Below are 16,250 nucleotides of genomic sequence, written 5' to 3'. Positions count from 1 at the left end.
GCAGCAGCCTTAAGTACACACTAAAATGACAGAAACGATTTCAACCAAGAAATTAACAAACTTTCTTCTCTTGATTTAAGAAGGAAGAAATAGCTTTGGAGGAAGGTGGCAATGCTTCTAAATTTACACATGGCGTTCGCACCTACGCACTTTTCCCCTCATGATCATCACATTTAGAGCTAACCTGCTTTTCTAAGATGAGCCTGGGATGAGGGAGAAAGAACAGCTAATTGACCAGAAACTAAATGTATTCTGTACCAAGGACTGTGGTGTTTCTAGAGGGAGCCTGATGCTTTGGTTAAGAGGAGAGGCCCACTTAGGGACCCAGCCTCCAGGAAGCCTCCAGAGAGAAATCTGCAATCCCTCAGTGCAGGGGTTCCAGGAACTTCCTACATTCCCTCATTTCCTGCCGACAGAAGAAAGCACTGGGCAGTCAGAGGCCTGGAGAAGCCAGTTTGGGTAAATCCACAAGGTTATGACTTGCTGGAAGCGCTGGTAAAATAATTGAGTATGGAGATGAGAGGGAGAGTGTTAAGGGACATGAAGTTTGGGGTCAATCACTCATTATTTTCCCTATCCCTCTCACACATCAGCATAGGTGATTGGGGAAGGACCATCTCGTGTGTGAGTGTGTGTGTGTGTGTGTGTGTGTGTGTGTGGTGGTAGGCTAGGTTGAAAGGCTGCTGAGGATGTTCTTCTTAGTAAATGAGACCAAAAACATGGTCCTGCAGGCAACATCTTTGACTGCCCACTAGCCGGTTCTCAGACTCGAGCCCCGGTTCTCAGGGCCTGGCATTTGCAGCACAACCCTCACTGCATCTTTTTTTTTTTTTTTTTTAATTTTATTTTATTTTTTATTTATTTATGATAGTCACACAGAATGAGAGAGAGGGAGTCAGAGACACAGGCAGAGGCAGAAGCAGGCTCCATGCACCGGGAGCCCGATGTGGGATTCGATCCCGGGTCTCCAGGATCGCGCCCTGGGCCAAAGGCAGGCGCTAAACCGCTGCGCCACCCAGGGATCCCTCTCACTGCATCTTTGAGTGAAAGCTTCTGCTAGAATCGGAGCTTCTACCCTGGTCTGGACAGCGCCAGCCAGGATTGGGGCAAGCCACCTCCTTTACACCTGTTCTCGCTTAGAGGCGCATCCCCCCACCATCCTCCTGATGTCGCTCACCCAACTACTCCAACATCGCTTACGCTGGTGTCCATGTACCTGGCCCAGGGGAGCTGATGTGCAGCCAATGACACCCACTGTCAGCAAAGCCCATTTGTCTGCATTAGCACGTTGGTCCTCACAGTGATGGCAGGGTGATGCAGATTGAAACGGGGTCTCCAAGGTTTTGAGTTAAGTGCTTTCTGCTTGTGAGATTATTTTCTATCGTTTAAACAGAAGAAAACAGGAGTCCCTGGAAGAGTATACTTCAATGCTTCATGGGGGAAAAGTCTCAGTTAGATAAGTAGATTCCCTATGAGGATAAATTAGTATATTGGCTAGCACGGCTACATAGTATATTCCGAATTTTGATATGTGATAAATCGTGTGTGTTATTCATTGAACTACAAATGTTAGAGCTTCTTACATTAAATAGAGGACACCCTATCCACATAATAGTCTAGCCTATCAGTGCACTGATAAATACGTTCATCTAAGGGGAATAAAGAGATTTGACAAAAGAAAAAAAGGATCTTCTTTTGAGCAAAAGAATAGCAAGACAATGACTGCCTATTGTACAGTTTTCAAAGCAAATGTTTTCATACAATTATTTGTACTTGATATTACCCATTTTGGTTCAATTTTTAAAGATAGTGCTATGAATATGGTCATAAATAAGTTATCTTGGCATAATATTTTATTTTCTGCCCTCACATCTGGTAGTTGGAATATGCTGCATGCCCTGCTGTGCTAAGTCCCAGGCTATTAAGAGGCCAAATGAGCAGTGAATCTTAAAGCATAAAGATTGTTTAGTGAGCATGGGGCACCCTCACAAGTCTGTCCCACTCATTCAAATATGGGATAGGATAATAGATGGTGAATAGCATGGTGCAAAATAATTGACTATTTGGAAAGCCACTCTACACAGTCTAGTCTGTGAACATCATCTGTGTGTGCTCAGAACAATGCCAAAGGCATTGGCTGAGATAAAATGATGAGAAGACAAGTTAGGCTGTGTGTCTGCTCAGCAATCTCAGTGACCACCTGGGAGTCAGCACTCCCCTCTGGGACCATGGCTGCCACTTACAGACTTACAGAGTGCTCACAGCACTATGGAGTCAGGTACTTTGCTGAGTGATTTTCATGAGGTGCCAAAGGCCCCTCATGACCAATGGGTCGTGAGGCAGCCAGGGCTTACGTTCTGGCCCCAGAAAGTATTACCTGTGTGTGTTACTTTAAACAAATTGTTCACTCTCTCTGTTCTTCAGTTTTCCTCACTTGTGGAAGGGATACCTCATAGGTCAATACAAGGAAAGTGCTTGGTGCCATGCCTTACACATGGTAAACACTCGATACATTAAATACCATTACAACTGTGAAGCAGTGATATGAAACTGGACTCTGAAACTCTTTCAATTTAAAATTCATTGCCTAATGGATAAGATAAAATGGAAAGTTGTTTGTTAGTTAATAAAAATTCCAATGGTAATTGTGTGAATAGGCCCTGCCTGCAAGCAGCTTACAATAGCTGAAGAGGGAAAAGCCCATGAATCAGTCTGAAGCGAGACTTGTTGCAGAGCACAAAACCCAGAAGAGCTAAAGAAAAGGAGAGAAAAATGAGAGCATGGGCTGGGTCAGGCAGTCTTTGTGGGGAATGGGATATGATAGGAACTTCAGAGAGTGGAAGGAAGGTGAGGAGATGGCAAAGAGAAGGAGAGGTGTTTGGGCAGGGGCAGGGGAAAGCCAAAGCTTAGGGATGGCAATGACTGCTGAGGACCTCGGATGGTGAGAAAACCAGCCAGTGGGGAGTAAGAGTGGAACAAATGGTACCAAAGGAGATGGAGAAGCAGGCACCAGGGTGCTATTCCCAGCTAGCCACCAGCCTCCTCCTGAGAGATTCTGAAAGGGTGCCGTGGGCCTGTGGTTCTCCAAGTGTGGTCCCAGACCAGAGGCATCAGAATCTCCTGGAGATCTGTTACACGTGACAATTCTCACCTCTCCCCACAGCCCCCATCCTGCCCCCAGCCTCTGAGACCCACTGAATCAGAACTCTGGAGGTGGGGCCTCCAGGAGATTCTGATATATGATAAAATCCGAGGACCACTGACGTACTAGGTGGCAAGAAGGCCCCTGTTCCCACCCCATGCTTCCCACTCAAGCAAGTGTCTCTCCTGTGGGTAGCCCCAATACAGGCTGGTTGTGTGCATGCCTCAAATACATTTTCTTCAGCCTGAAATAAAAATTCCAAAGGATAAGCAATGAAAATAGAGAACAGGTCCCTCACATCACAGGTAACTTTCCAACATCTCATCCCAGAACCTGCCACTGACATTTGAGAGGGATTAGACTCTTCAGCATCCTGTAAAGTGGATCTTGGGCTGTGAACTACTGGATGAAAATTTGGGCTGATGGCTGGTACATTGCACTTAATAAGTGCTTCATTTCCTTTCCAGGATCTATATAGAAAACTTTATCATAAAAGATATTGTAATGATTTAGACTTTTCCAGAATAGGAGGAGCTTATAATACAGGCTTCAATCCAGTCTAATCCACTTAAGAAACTGACACTCCAGTGATAGTTTTTCTGAGATAATCTGGTTCCATCAGCCTCATGAAGGCTTTTGTATTATCACTGGATACTACAGCATTTTAGTCTTTATTAAATGCTGGGCTTGAGCAGGTGGCCATTTGGAGGATGGAGTGTGCTATTTGCTGTTAAGAGCAAACAAATGGTTCTTGGTTATAAAAAGGAGCATTTGTGGGAGGTAGAGTAGATCATGTGACTTCCCTCAGGAAGGAGCTCTAACATCTACTCTAAGCATTTTTGTACACTTAATTTCAACATGTAGGTGATAAAACAGATAAATTACGTTTATTGGATTCCTTAGTTTACCTTATTGAATTATTTGGTGCTGAAAACAGAGACAAGTCTAGATTCATTAAAGGATCTTCGGCGTCTGAAATAATCCCAGGTATTTTAAATCGCATTTTTTTTTCTGATACATAAAATAGTTTTCATCTTAGACATAGTTGCCTTTTAGAGGAGTATATGGAATACAGACAGGGATGCAGTGGAGGAGCCCGAGGACAGAGAATGGGGTAACAACACTTAGAATCTTAAATTCCCACTTTTATCTATTGTGTAGGTAAAGGAAAGTAGTTTATTATGTGCCGCTGCAGAACATTCATCTGAAGGCCTGGAGGGAATCACAGGCATCCCTGTGTTCGTTTGCCCAATTGCCCTTCCTTTCTGTAGCATTGGAAATCTATACAATTTGACAAACAAGAAATTAAAGCAGTGATGTGAAACTGGCCTCTGAAACTCTTTCAATTTAAAATTCATTGCCCAATGGATAAGATAAAATAGAAAGTTGTTTGTTGGTTAATAAAAATTCCAATGAAAGTCATGTAAATGAAGTTCATGAACCAGGACATACTATTCTTTGCAGAGCTGAGATGATGGGGAAGAGGAAGACAAACGTTTCTGAAGGGTCATTCACTTCCATTCATCAGATCCAACCAATTGCCCGAGCCTGACATGTCCACCTTAGCACTGATACTCGAAGAAGCAGCAGGTCTGATATACAAGGGACAAAACAGGTTTCTGCTTAAAAACCACCTCCTCTGAGAGATGTTTTTCTCTGGGCTGTCTAAAATGTTAGTTCCTCCCTGTCTCTAAGCGCCCTACCTTGCTTTGTCTTAATCATTCTCATCAGAAGCTTATAGTTTATCATATTCCCATCTCTCTATTGTCTGGTCCTACTTATTATAAGATCCACAAACATGAGAACTTTGTTGAATTCAGACTCTCTAACAGCACCAGGCACATGGTAGACCCTCAATAAATATTTGATTAAAAAATAAAGGAATCAATCATTGCTCTCCCCACCCCACACTGGGAATCAATGAATCCTATTGCTGTTTTTTTTTTATTTAAAATATTTTATTTATTTATTCATGAGAGACACACACACACACACAGAGGCAGAGACACAGGCAGAGGGAGAAGCAGGCTCCATGCAGGGAGCCAGACGCAGGACTCGATCCCCGGTCTCCAGGATCACGTCCTAAGTGGAAGGCGGCGCTAAATCGCTGAGCCACCCGGGCTGCCCTCTATTGCTGTTTTTTTCAATTATTATGATTATTAATTTTTTCCAATTATTATTTTTCCAATTATTATGATTTAATAAGCTTAGCTTTCTGGGAGTTTGAGTTGAAAGAAATGAGACAGAATCAGAAGCACCTGGAAAGGCTCAGGAAACCCAGGTTACAATGGGAAGAGGTCATCCTGAAGGCCTATCCATCCTCAGCCAATCCCTGCTGTCCATAAGACGACCTTAAATCCCTACACGGTTGTGTTCATTTTTCATTTGTTTATCATTTACCCATGTATTTATTGAACTACTCCACTAACCTATCTTTTGTACCTAGCATATGTCAGACAATGCTGGATGTGCTGAGCACACAAATATTTATTTCACCATTGCTTCCTCTTTTAGGCCACGCATTTATGGTTTCACACAGACATGACATTTAAACAGAGGCTTAAAGGATAAGCAGAAATTCTCCAATAAATGCCACTGTTTTCCAATTCTATCTCCTCCTCACTCCCTTGAGTTTTGATTGTGCCACTTAGTGACCCCTCCCATAATTAATCTCAGTGACTCCTGCAACCCTACTTCTTGCGTCATGGTGGATGAAACTGTAACCTGCTTGATGATGGCTTATAATGACCCTCCTGCCTCATTTTGCTCCAGACAGGACACTGTGGGATCTTGGGCATATTTCTTAACTTCACTATGCCTTAGTATCCTCACTTGAAAAATAAAAACTTTAAATGTTACTTTCTATTTTTAGAATCCCTTGAATGATGACACTTAGAAGAAAATATTAGCAAAAATATTTAAAATTAAATCATTTCAATTATCTGGGAATCTCTGCTATCCTGGAAATGTATCCACAGAGAAAAGTTTGTTCTACCCACTAATGCTGGATAAATGAGGTATTGCTGTGATGATGGTCCTCAGTCTCATCAATGTAGCTAGCAAAATTAATTTAACCTTTTGAATGCCCTCTTCCTATGGAGTGGGCCAAATGAATTTTTATAAAATCCCAGAATATCTTTTGACACACACTGAATTTGAGTTGCAGAGGTGTGACTAAAGAATGTCCTCTTGCTTCCCCAAATGGAAAGCCTTGGACAATTTCTAGTTACTTGGTGAAATCTAGGAAATTATACAAAATCTAAACTATCATGAAGATTTTTTTTCTTAAGATTCTATTAACTAGGGATCCCTGGGTGGCGCAGCGGTTTAGCGCCTGCCTTTGGCCCAGGGCGCGATCCTGGAGACCCGGGATCGAATCCCACGTCGGGCTCCTGGTGCATGGAGCCTGCTTCTCCCTCTGCCTGTGTCTCTGCCTCTCTCTCTCTCTCTGTGTGACTATCATAAATAAATAAAAATTAAAAAAAAAGATTCTATTAACTATAAATATAAGTGGCATAATTCCTTGGGATATATTATATTTTATTTCTAGAACTTGTTAAAGTTCACATGTCTACCTCTGCCATGCCTAGAAGAGGAAAACTGGCCGAATAAGTGCATCAGGCTGCTCTGATCTGGCTATGGGTCATGCACAGAGAAATCTGAATAGATATTTCAGTAGTGCTTACTGGGTAAATGCAAATGGAATAAGTTTCCATTAGGCACCTTGTGTACTAAGGGCTTCACTGTGAACGATGCTGCTTCTAATGAACTGTCAATGCTCCATAAAGACCACCACCAGTTAATATAAAATGTGGGCTGGGAGCTGCTCTGAGATCAAGGTCTTGCTGTGGCACTCTGACTTTCTCCAAAACTTTGACATAAAATCAAATGACCTAGGCCTTCCATTATTTTCATGTGATGAGGCCTTTTTCCTTTCTAAATTCAATTTTTGTCCCCAGATAAAGTGACATAAGTACAATTAATTATTGATTTGACAACTCTTTTAGTCAAAACAGACTGTTGATGTGTTACTTTTCTTGTCCCATTAGACATTAAAATTTGCTATTCCTTTCAATTAAATCTGGGACCAACATGTTTCTGGAACTCAATTTAGTTATTAAACAGGAAAATATGCTATTATATAACTGAAGGTATTTCAGCCTTTTACAAGAGTTTGATGCTTACTATCAAAGATTAAGAATGCTAAGGGAATCATAAGTGTGAGTTTTAATGAGAATATGAATTTTAATTGTTTTGTAGAATTATTTTGTTTTTCTTTAAATACAGTTTGAGTTACAAGAAGCTATATGAACTTTTCACTTTTCAAATTAGCAAAGGACTAAAAGTGTGATAACACACTCCGTTGTAGGGGCAGCCCAGGTGGCTCCATGGTTTAGCATCGCCTTCAGCCCACAGCCTGATCTTGGAGACCTGGGATCGGGTCCCACTTCGGGCTCCCTGAATGGAACCTGTTTCTCCCTCTGCCTGTGTCTCTGCCTCTCTCTCTGTGTGTCTCTCATGAATAAATAAATACAATCTTTAAAACACACACACACACACACACACTCCATTGTAGAAGGTGTCAGGGAGACAGGTGCTCTTATATTGGTGTTAAGAGCCTCTCTGAATGGCATTTGGGGAAAAAGACTTCAAAATTAAAAATTTGCATAGCATTAGGTGTGCTGAATGAAGGAGCATGTGAAATTCGCATAGTATGGGACGTGTTGGTACAAGGCTCCAGAGCCCAAGTAGGATGTAATGTATAGGGTGGGGGGAGGGTGTGGCCCAGAACAAGGCATTAAAATCCAGTGGAAGTTCAGTACAGAGGGTCAGAGTCCTAATGGAGTGAAGAGGGTGTCCCCACATCAAATTAGTAAATACAAAAAAAAATTAGTAAATACACTAAGGATAACATGAGACAGAGTTCTCAGTATTGGAGAACAGAATTACAGATATGGGAAAGAAGACCGGAATGAACCCTAGGGTTTTGGATTGTAATTGAGAATATTGGTGTGAACTCATGGCTTTTAGAATATAGAAGTAGTTATAGGAAAACAGTGTGATGTTAATATACATGCGTGTGCGCACGTGAGTGTGTCTATGTATATGCATATACAGATAGTTCTGACCCCTGGGAAGGCCTGCAAGTTGTGACACCTCTGTAGTAATGAACATATCTGGTGCCTAGATTTTGGTTTGTAAATACTTTTCTGTGTCAAAAAAATCCCAAAGTCCTTGGATAAAGGGATGATACCAGAGCTGGGGGCAGAGAAAGCAAAAAGCTGAGCCTGAACATCTCATGATGCAAGAAAATAAGGTAGTGATCAAAGGATGATATATGAAATAACACACCACCTTGAGTGGGTTCCCACTGACCAAGGCTGGAAGAATGTCAACGTTGGAATAAGTAATGACACAAAAGGACTATAACCTATTGAATGAACTAGAAATCCATGAGTTCATGATGATATGGATGTATGAATGAATGAATTGAAAGCTTGAAGAATGGGATAAATATACAGTTTTTCAAATACCTTCCCACAAAATACTTATTAATTATAAGGGGAAAAAGTCACTTTAGAAGCCTGGTCGACATCTCCTTAATCAGGCAAAATTACACCACCAGATATAGGACTAACTGAAGTTGTGTACCATCTGGTAGCATACGAAGAGAAGACTGAAGCAAAACTTCTGTGAGGCCATAACAGTGCACACCTAAATCTTATCATGGGGAAATAGCAGAGAAACCTCAACAGACCTGTAGTCTTCAAAAGTACCAAGGTCATGAACAGTAAGGAACGTCTGAGGAGCTCTTCCAGAGTGGAGAAAACTAAAGAGAAAACTAAATCCAACATTTGATTCTGGACTGAATCCCTTTGCTATAAAGGACATTTGGGATAATTGGTGAAATCTGAATGAAAGCTAGAATGAATAATGTATCAGTGCTAACTTCTTGATTTTGATGGCTGTATTGCAGTTATATGAGAACGTCCTTGTTTGTAGAAAATACATAATAAAGTATTTGGGAGCTAAGGCATGTCAGCAACTCACTTTCCTATAATTCGGGAAAAAATTTTTTTGCACCATTCTTGCAACTTTTCTGAGTTTGAGATTATTTCCAAATAAAAAGCTGAAGAATGTATATTCAAATTCCACTTTTGTAAAGAAGGTACATATGTAGATTTTGGTCTTACAGACATATACTTTAATATATGCAAAATGTTGTGTGTGCAGTAATGTTCATTGATGCATTGTAGCAAAAGATAGTATATAGTAAGAACTGGATTAAGCAGAAGCTTGTTTTTATTACTGCTACTGATCTGTTCTTCATTACACAGGCAGTAACAAGATTACAGAGCCCAGTGGGTTTAGGAGGGGAACCTCATGGGATGGGAACAGCTTCTCCTGCGTAGGCTATTAGTGTGGGGGGTTGGGGTGCTCCAGAACAAGGTGTCAAAACTGAGTATAGTTCTCAAAATCAAATGCATAAAAACTGAATTTGCTCTTCCCTTTGTTTATTAGCTAACTTGTACATTTTATTTTGAATGTACATTTCAAAACTTTATCTTAGAAATCATCCTTAAGAGAAGGGAAGAGATCTTGTACAAGTGGTTCTGAATTCTAGCTGCATACTACAAAGGGAACGTTTTTTTTTTTTCATTTTTTTTTTGAAGTTCGATTTGCCAACATATACTATAACTCCCAGTGCTCATCCCATCAAGTGCCCTCCTCAGTGCCTGTCACCCATTTACCCCAACCACCCCCCCCACCTCCCCTTCTGCAACCCTTTGTTTGTTTTCCAGAGTTAGGAGTCTCTCATGGTTTGTCTGTCTCTCTAATTTTTCCCACTCAATACCCTCCTACAAAGAGAGCTTTAAACAATGCCCGTTCCTGGGCCCCACACCCAGAGATTCTAATTTAATTGGTCTGAAGTTGGGTCTGGGTATCACCATATTTTTTTTTTAAGATTTTATTTATTTATTTATTTATTTATTTATTTATTTATTTATTTATTTAAGAGAGAGTAAAGGCAGGGTTGGGGAGAGGAGCAGAAGGGAGAGGAGAGAAAGCGGGAAAGCATCTGAAGCAGACCATGCCCTGAACTTGGAGCCCTAAGTAGGGCTTGATCTTATGACCCTGAGATCACAACCTGAGTTGAAACCAAGAGTCCAATGCTTAATTAACTGAGCCACCCAGATGCCTCTGGGTGTCACCATTTTTTAGAAGTTCTAATGTACACCAAGGATGGAGAACCATCTTCTGTCACCTTGACAGTGAAAGGTATACATCCAGTTTCCAGAACTCTAAAAATGGGCTCTTTAGGATGGGTAAATCACTTCTTATCAGACATCATTCATTCTAACTACAACCATGCAAATTTTTGTGACGTTTATGTGCCATCTACACTATTATTAAATATTATTCTTCCAATTGACCCTGTTTTACTTAATTTTATTGTGAAAAGAACTTTTTAAAAAAGGATATATTACTGCTTTGTATGGAAGATCAAGATGACTTGCCATTTGATCATGAAGATAAAAATTAATACTCAAATTCCTCCCAAATATTATTACATATTTTTTAAATTTGAAAATTACATAAAACAATAAAAAATAAAAATAGTCTAAACCATTTGAACAAAAAAAATGTACATCTGAAATGTAGTTTCCCCATGGGATTAAAACTATAAGCTGCCATTCATAAAGGGCATAATTTAGTTAGATTCTATTTAGGTTAGGATGAAAATGAGTTTCTAGGCCAGTGAAATGATTGGATTTTTTTAACTGTTACCATTAGCAAGTTCGGAGAGACCCTACCAATGTATACAAAACTAGAAAGGACATAAAGGACTATTTGAGAATTAATTTCTATTCCAAATGCAAGAGTTTTTTGGTCAATGAAATACAGTTTCTGGAAGTAATTGTAAGAGTTCCAGGTGGATTACTACTATGAGGAGGTATACAATATATATACACTACAGAGGGTTATGTATTCACTTAGGACATGTTTGTAGTTTAAAACAAGTTTCTCAACCTCAGCCATATTATTAGTATTTTGAGCTGGGTAATTATTCATCATGAGGGCTGTCCTGTACATTATAGGGTGTTTAGCAGCATCTCTGTCTTCTACTCACTAGATGCCCATAGCATCGACCTCCCAACCCAAGTTATGACATCAAAAATGTTTCTATCCATTGCCAGATATCCCTTGGTGTGGGGAGAGGAGGATTGGAAAATCTTCCCTGGTTGATGATCACTACTGTAAAAGTCAGGATGCCTCCCTTGGAGAGGCAATTTATTTCTAGTAAATTATCCTGAAGTAACCGGAAATGTGCATAAACTATTAGAGTTATTCTTCCCCCTTAAGCCACAATATTATTTATAATATCTAGAAATGGAAAATCACAATAATGTCCAACAATAAGGAATTGCTCAAAATACTTATGGCACAGCCATATGATGGAGTACCCTATGGAAATTACACAGCAGCGGTAGATTTACTGTCAGAATGTTCAGCACTGACCAACTACATTTCCAGCCTCCCCAAGAGTTAGGTGGAAGCCAGGTGGCCAGAGAGGCCATTGATAATGGAGTGGGAGGAAATGTGTGATATTCAGTGATAAACACAGGATTGTCTTTACCTGAGGGAGCTCACAGTCTTGCCATGTGTCAGAAGGATGTGCAGGTAAGATAGTCTTCATACAAAGGGTAAAAAATAAAATTAAGTAAAATAAAAATAAAATAAAATAAAATAAGCTCCTAAACAACTAAAGGAGAAAATTCTAAATCCTAAACCTGAAGGGATAGAAATAACTGGGCATACCTTTCATGTACCTTGGATAGAGCATATTTTGTACAATTTAGTTGGTACAAACGAAGATTAAAAATATAGAGCTCCAGGATGTTCTGTCACGGTTGAACAAACCCAGTTGTGAACATGGTTTTGTTGAAGGAGATTTCATTAGATTGCATAAAAGTGCCACCCCTGTTTAGGACTAGATGTTTGTAATCTTTCTGCTCTATTTGCTGCATGAACATTCATTATTTTAGATCAAAGAAAACAGAGGAAACCACTCACACTCCCCCAGTGTCTCTCTCATTAAATTTAATTATTTTCCCAGTTCAGTCCTCTTTGTTCACAATTGTGTCCAGTGAGAGAAACAGGTCTTAGGAAACCCAATTATGTCTGAGGCAGTTTCAGAATCAGATAAAAGGGTTGGGGGCTGGAGCTTAAGAAAGGCCTGGTAGGAAATAACTCACATTTCTAACGACCTGCCATATTAAGAATTCTCCTCCTCGGGATTAGTTTTGAAAGCACTTTGCCTTAAATATAGGCATTTTCTAGTTTTAATTTCTAAAACTGAAAAGAATGTATTTCATTCAGAAAGGAATGGAACTGTTTTCAGTATTTCTTTTTAGCACATGAGTTTAATTACAACATCGGGCAATAAAGGGATCACAATGTATTCTGCAAAGTATTTTGGTAATATTGTGCAGCTACGGATTTCACTTGTTTTATTTAATGAACCTGTAATATACATATAAATGATTCCTTCAAACAGAGGATTTGATTCCCAGTTCACTGGGGAATGAATATACTGGTTATTGTCAATGCATAAACCATGCCGAATTAAATGTTTCAGTAGAAATAATCTCATCAAAATGAAGACCTGACAGCACAGCTTAATGTAATTTATTTTACTTCTCATTTGTTAATAGAAAATAAGAGCTTTGTGTTCTAAAGCCAAAAATAATGTGTTTTAAGTTTCAAAGGAGTGCTAAAAATGAAAAATTAGTGCTATGTCTCATTCACAGACTCATCTTGACAGGACAAGACAGTGTCAACATCATACAAAATCTGTAGAGTCTAAGGAAGGCTCTGGAGTATGGCATTCTATGTCTTCAACCACGGCCTCTCAATGCTTGTTATAGCTACATGCATCATGGTGCTGTTCATCTTTACCTGGAAAACAGTGACAACCTCCCTCCCCTAGGATGCGGGGTGGCACAGCAGTTGCTGTGAAGAAGGCTTTGGAAGATGCTTGTGCAAAACCTTCCTCAAAGAAAGGAAGAATGGTCTGGTTCTGATTCTTGTTTCCTACAGTGTTCAGGCATCTGAACAGGACCTCAGGAAAGTGGGGGCTGACCTTGAGCGGGAGGGGGGACTCTCCAGGGTGCTGAAAGCATGAGCAGGACTGAATCACAAATGATTGAGTCCCCCTCCAAATTCACATGTTGAAACCTAATCTCCAGTGCAATAATGTTAGTAGATAGGAGCTTTGGAAGGTGATTAGGTTGTGAAGGTGAAGCTCTTATGAATGGGATTAGGGAAAAGAGACCTCAAAGAGCTCCCCTGCCTTCTTCTACTATCATATGAGGACACAGGGAGAAGACTGCTGTGTCTGAACCAGGAAGCAGGTACTCACCAGACACTAAATCTGCCAGCACCTCGATTTTGGACTTCAAAGCCTCCAGAACTGTGAGAAATATATGTGTGTTGTATAAGCCACCCCAGTCTATGGCATTTTTAAAATAGCAGTCCAAATGTACTTAGACAGTCTAAATGTATAGTATGACTGTTAGCAAGTAAAGTTGGTTTTACTACTTTCAGTTACAAGTATTGGCTCATTTTTGCTATAAAATATTATATCTTCAGTGTAGAAAATGTAAATCATATGAATTAAGCAAAATAAAGGAAAATTTTAAAGGTCACTATCACTTCAAAGAAATAATCATTGTCAATATGGTGGAGTTGTCTTTCCAGATTTTGTCCTGGGTATGCATTTAAAGATCATTCCCAGTTTAATTTTTAAACTCAGTAATAACTCAACATCTTTCTATATTACTATGGCATGCATCCACATAGCTTTTCATTGCTGCATACTCTTCTGTTGTGTAGATATAACTTTCTTTATTTAATTATTTATGTATAACAAACTTTAGTTCACTTTATTTTTCTTTTTATTATTTTTTATTTTTTTTTATGATAGTCACAGAGAGAGAGAGAGAGGCAGAGACATAGGCAGAGGGAGAAGCAGGCTCCACGCACCGGGAGCCCGACGTGGGACTCGATCCTGGGTCTCCAGGATCGTGCCCTGGGCCAAAGGCAGGCGCCAAACCGCTGCGCCACCCAGGGATCCCTCACTTTATTTTTCTTGTATAAAACTATGTAGTAGCCACAGCTAGGTCCCAGGTCCTCTGCACCCTAGGTCCTCTGCACATACCCTAGGTCCTCTGCACATAGGCTCTAGTGCGAGTCTTTACAAGATGGTCAGTGAATTCCTGATAGGGAGACTTGGTGAACACCATCACTTTCCAGCGGTCAGGGGTGAGATAGCTGTAGGTCTTGGAGATCCCATCAAAAGTAGCCTTGGCAAAATTCCCTGGGATGGTAGTGCAGCGCCTGGCTGAGGTGTAGTCATCAATACTAGCCATCATCAGTAGCTTCTTGGGCACAGGGGTTGAGACAATGCCAGTGCCTCTGGGGGTAGGGATGATATGCACCAGCACAGAGCCACAGTGGCCAGTCACCTTGCATGGGACAGTGTAGGGCTTGCCAATCTTGTTCCCCCAGTAGCCTCACTGCATGTGGATGATAGAAAACTTGGCCAGGATGATGGCCCCATGGATGGCAATGGCTACCTCCTTGGAGCACTTGACACCCAGACCAGTGTGTCCCATGTAATCACCGAAGGCAAAAATGCCTTGAACCTGATCCACTGGCCAGCATAGGTCTGTTTTTGCACAGGAATGATTTTCAAAACGTCATCCTTGAGGGATGCTCCCAGAAAGAAGTCAAGGATCTCAGATTCCTTGATGGGCAGAGAGAAGAGATAGATCTCCTCCAGAGAACTGATCTTCATATCCTTGACCTGGTGGCCCAGCTTGGTGACGGGGATCCACTCCCTGTCCTCCACCTTGCCTCCACAAGCTCCCCCACCTCAGGTTTGGCCCTGACCACTGTCATGGCTCCAGCCCCAGATGCCACTGATGAAACCTCCACAGAAGCCACTATGGCCTCTCATTCCAGGTCTCTGGGGCCTCTCGGCCCTCCCACAGCATCAGTGTCATCTGTCATTTGGTATTCTCTTGAAAAACACGTAATTTATTTTTTTTTATTTATTTTTTTTTTAAAGATTTTATTTATTTATTCATGATAGTCACAGAGAGAGAGAGAGAGGCTCAGAGACACAGGCAGAGGGAGAAGCAGGCTCCGTGCACCGGGAGCCCGACGTGGGATTCGATCCCGGGTCTCCAGGATCGCGCCCTGGGCCAAAGGCAGGCGCCAAACCGCTGCGCCACCCAGGGATCCCAAGAACACGTAATTTATTTAAACAAGATGATTGACATTTAGTTTTTTCCATTTTATTCTATTAAATGCTATCCCACAAAAAAACATTCTTGTATTCATATATTTGTGTGCTCGTTTGATTATTTCCTTAAGATAAATCTGAGAATTAGAACTGGTATACCAAAGAAATGCAAACTTTTTTAATGCTTTTGACACACTGCTAAAGTGCCTCCTGTGGTGAGCAGCTTCTAAAATGGACCCAGTGAAAAATAAATAAATAAAATGGACCCAGTGATTCTCAGTTCTGGTTTCGTGACCTCAAATGTGTGAACTTGAGTGTGTGCTAGACTGATGTCTCCAACCAACAATCAGAGAGGATCAAAGACCTGTTTCCAGTAGGGAAGTGGATCTTCCCCTGATTGAAATCTGTGCCCTAACTTAACCCCTTAATTGCAGTCTTGGGAGAGATCCTGAAGTAGAAGACCCAATTAAGCTGCACCCAGAGTCTTAACTCATGGAACATGTGAGATAATAATGTTTTTTACTTTAAGTTTTGGGCAACTTAAATATATCCCCCCCCAGCACTCCAAAGATTATTCTAATTGAGAATACACTGGATTCCAATAGCATTCCTTGATATAACAGCCAAAATGTCTCCAGTATCACTGAATGTCCTTTGTGAGAAAAATCACCCCTAGCTAAAAACCATGGCTCTACACCCAAAGTGACTGGAAAAGACATTTATATGCAAAGCATATTCTAGGCATTCTTTAAAAAAAAAAAAAAGGAAGAAGCAAAGGAAGGGAAGGGAGGGAAG

General features: G+C 40.7%; 1 pseudogene; it reads right to left on the bottom strand.

The window, feature by feature from the left end:
• Positions 1-14,287: 14,287 nt before the first annotated feature.
• Positions 14,288-15,220, bottom strand: LOC112658292 (40S ribosomal protein S2-like; annotated as a pseudogene).
• Between the last annotated feature and the right edge of the window lie 1,030 nt (positions 15,221-16,250).

The sequence above is a fragment of the Canis lupus genome, chromosome 12, assembly GCF_003254725.2.
Source record: "Canis lupus dingo isolate Sandy chromosome 12, ASM325472v2, whole genome shotgun sequence".
Lineage (NCBI taxonomy): Eukaryota > Metazoa > Chordata > Mammalia > Carnivora > Canidae > Canis > Canis lupus.
This window is presented reverse-complemented; position numbering and strand designations above follow the sequence as displayed.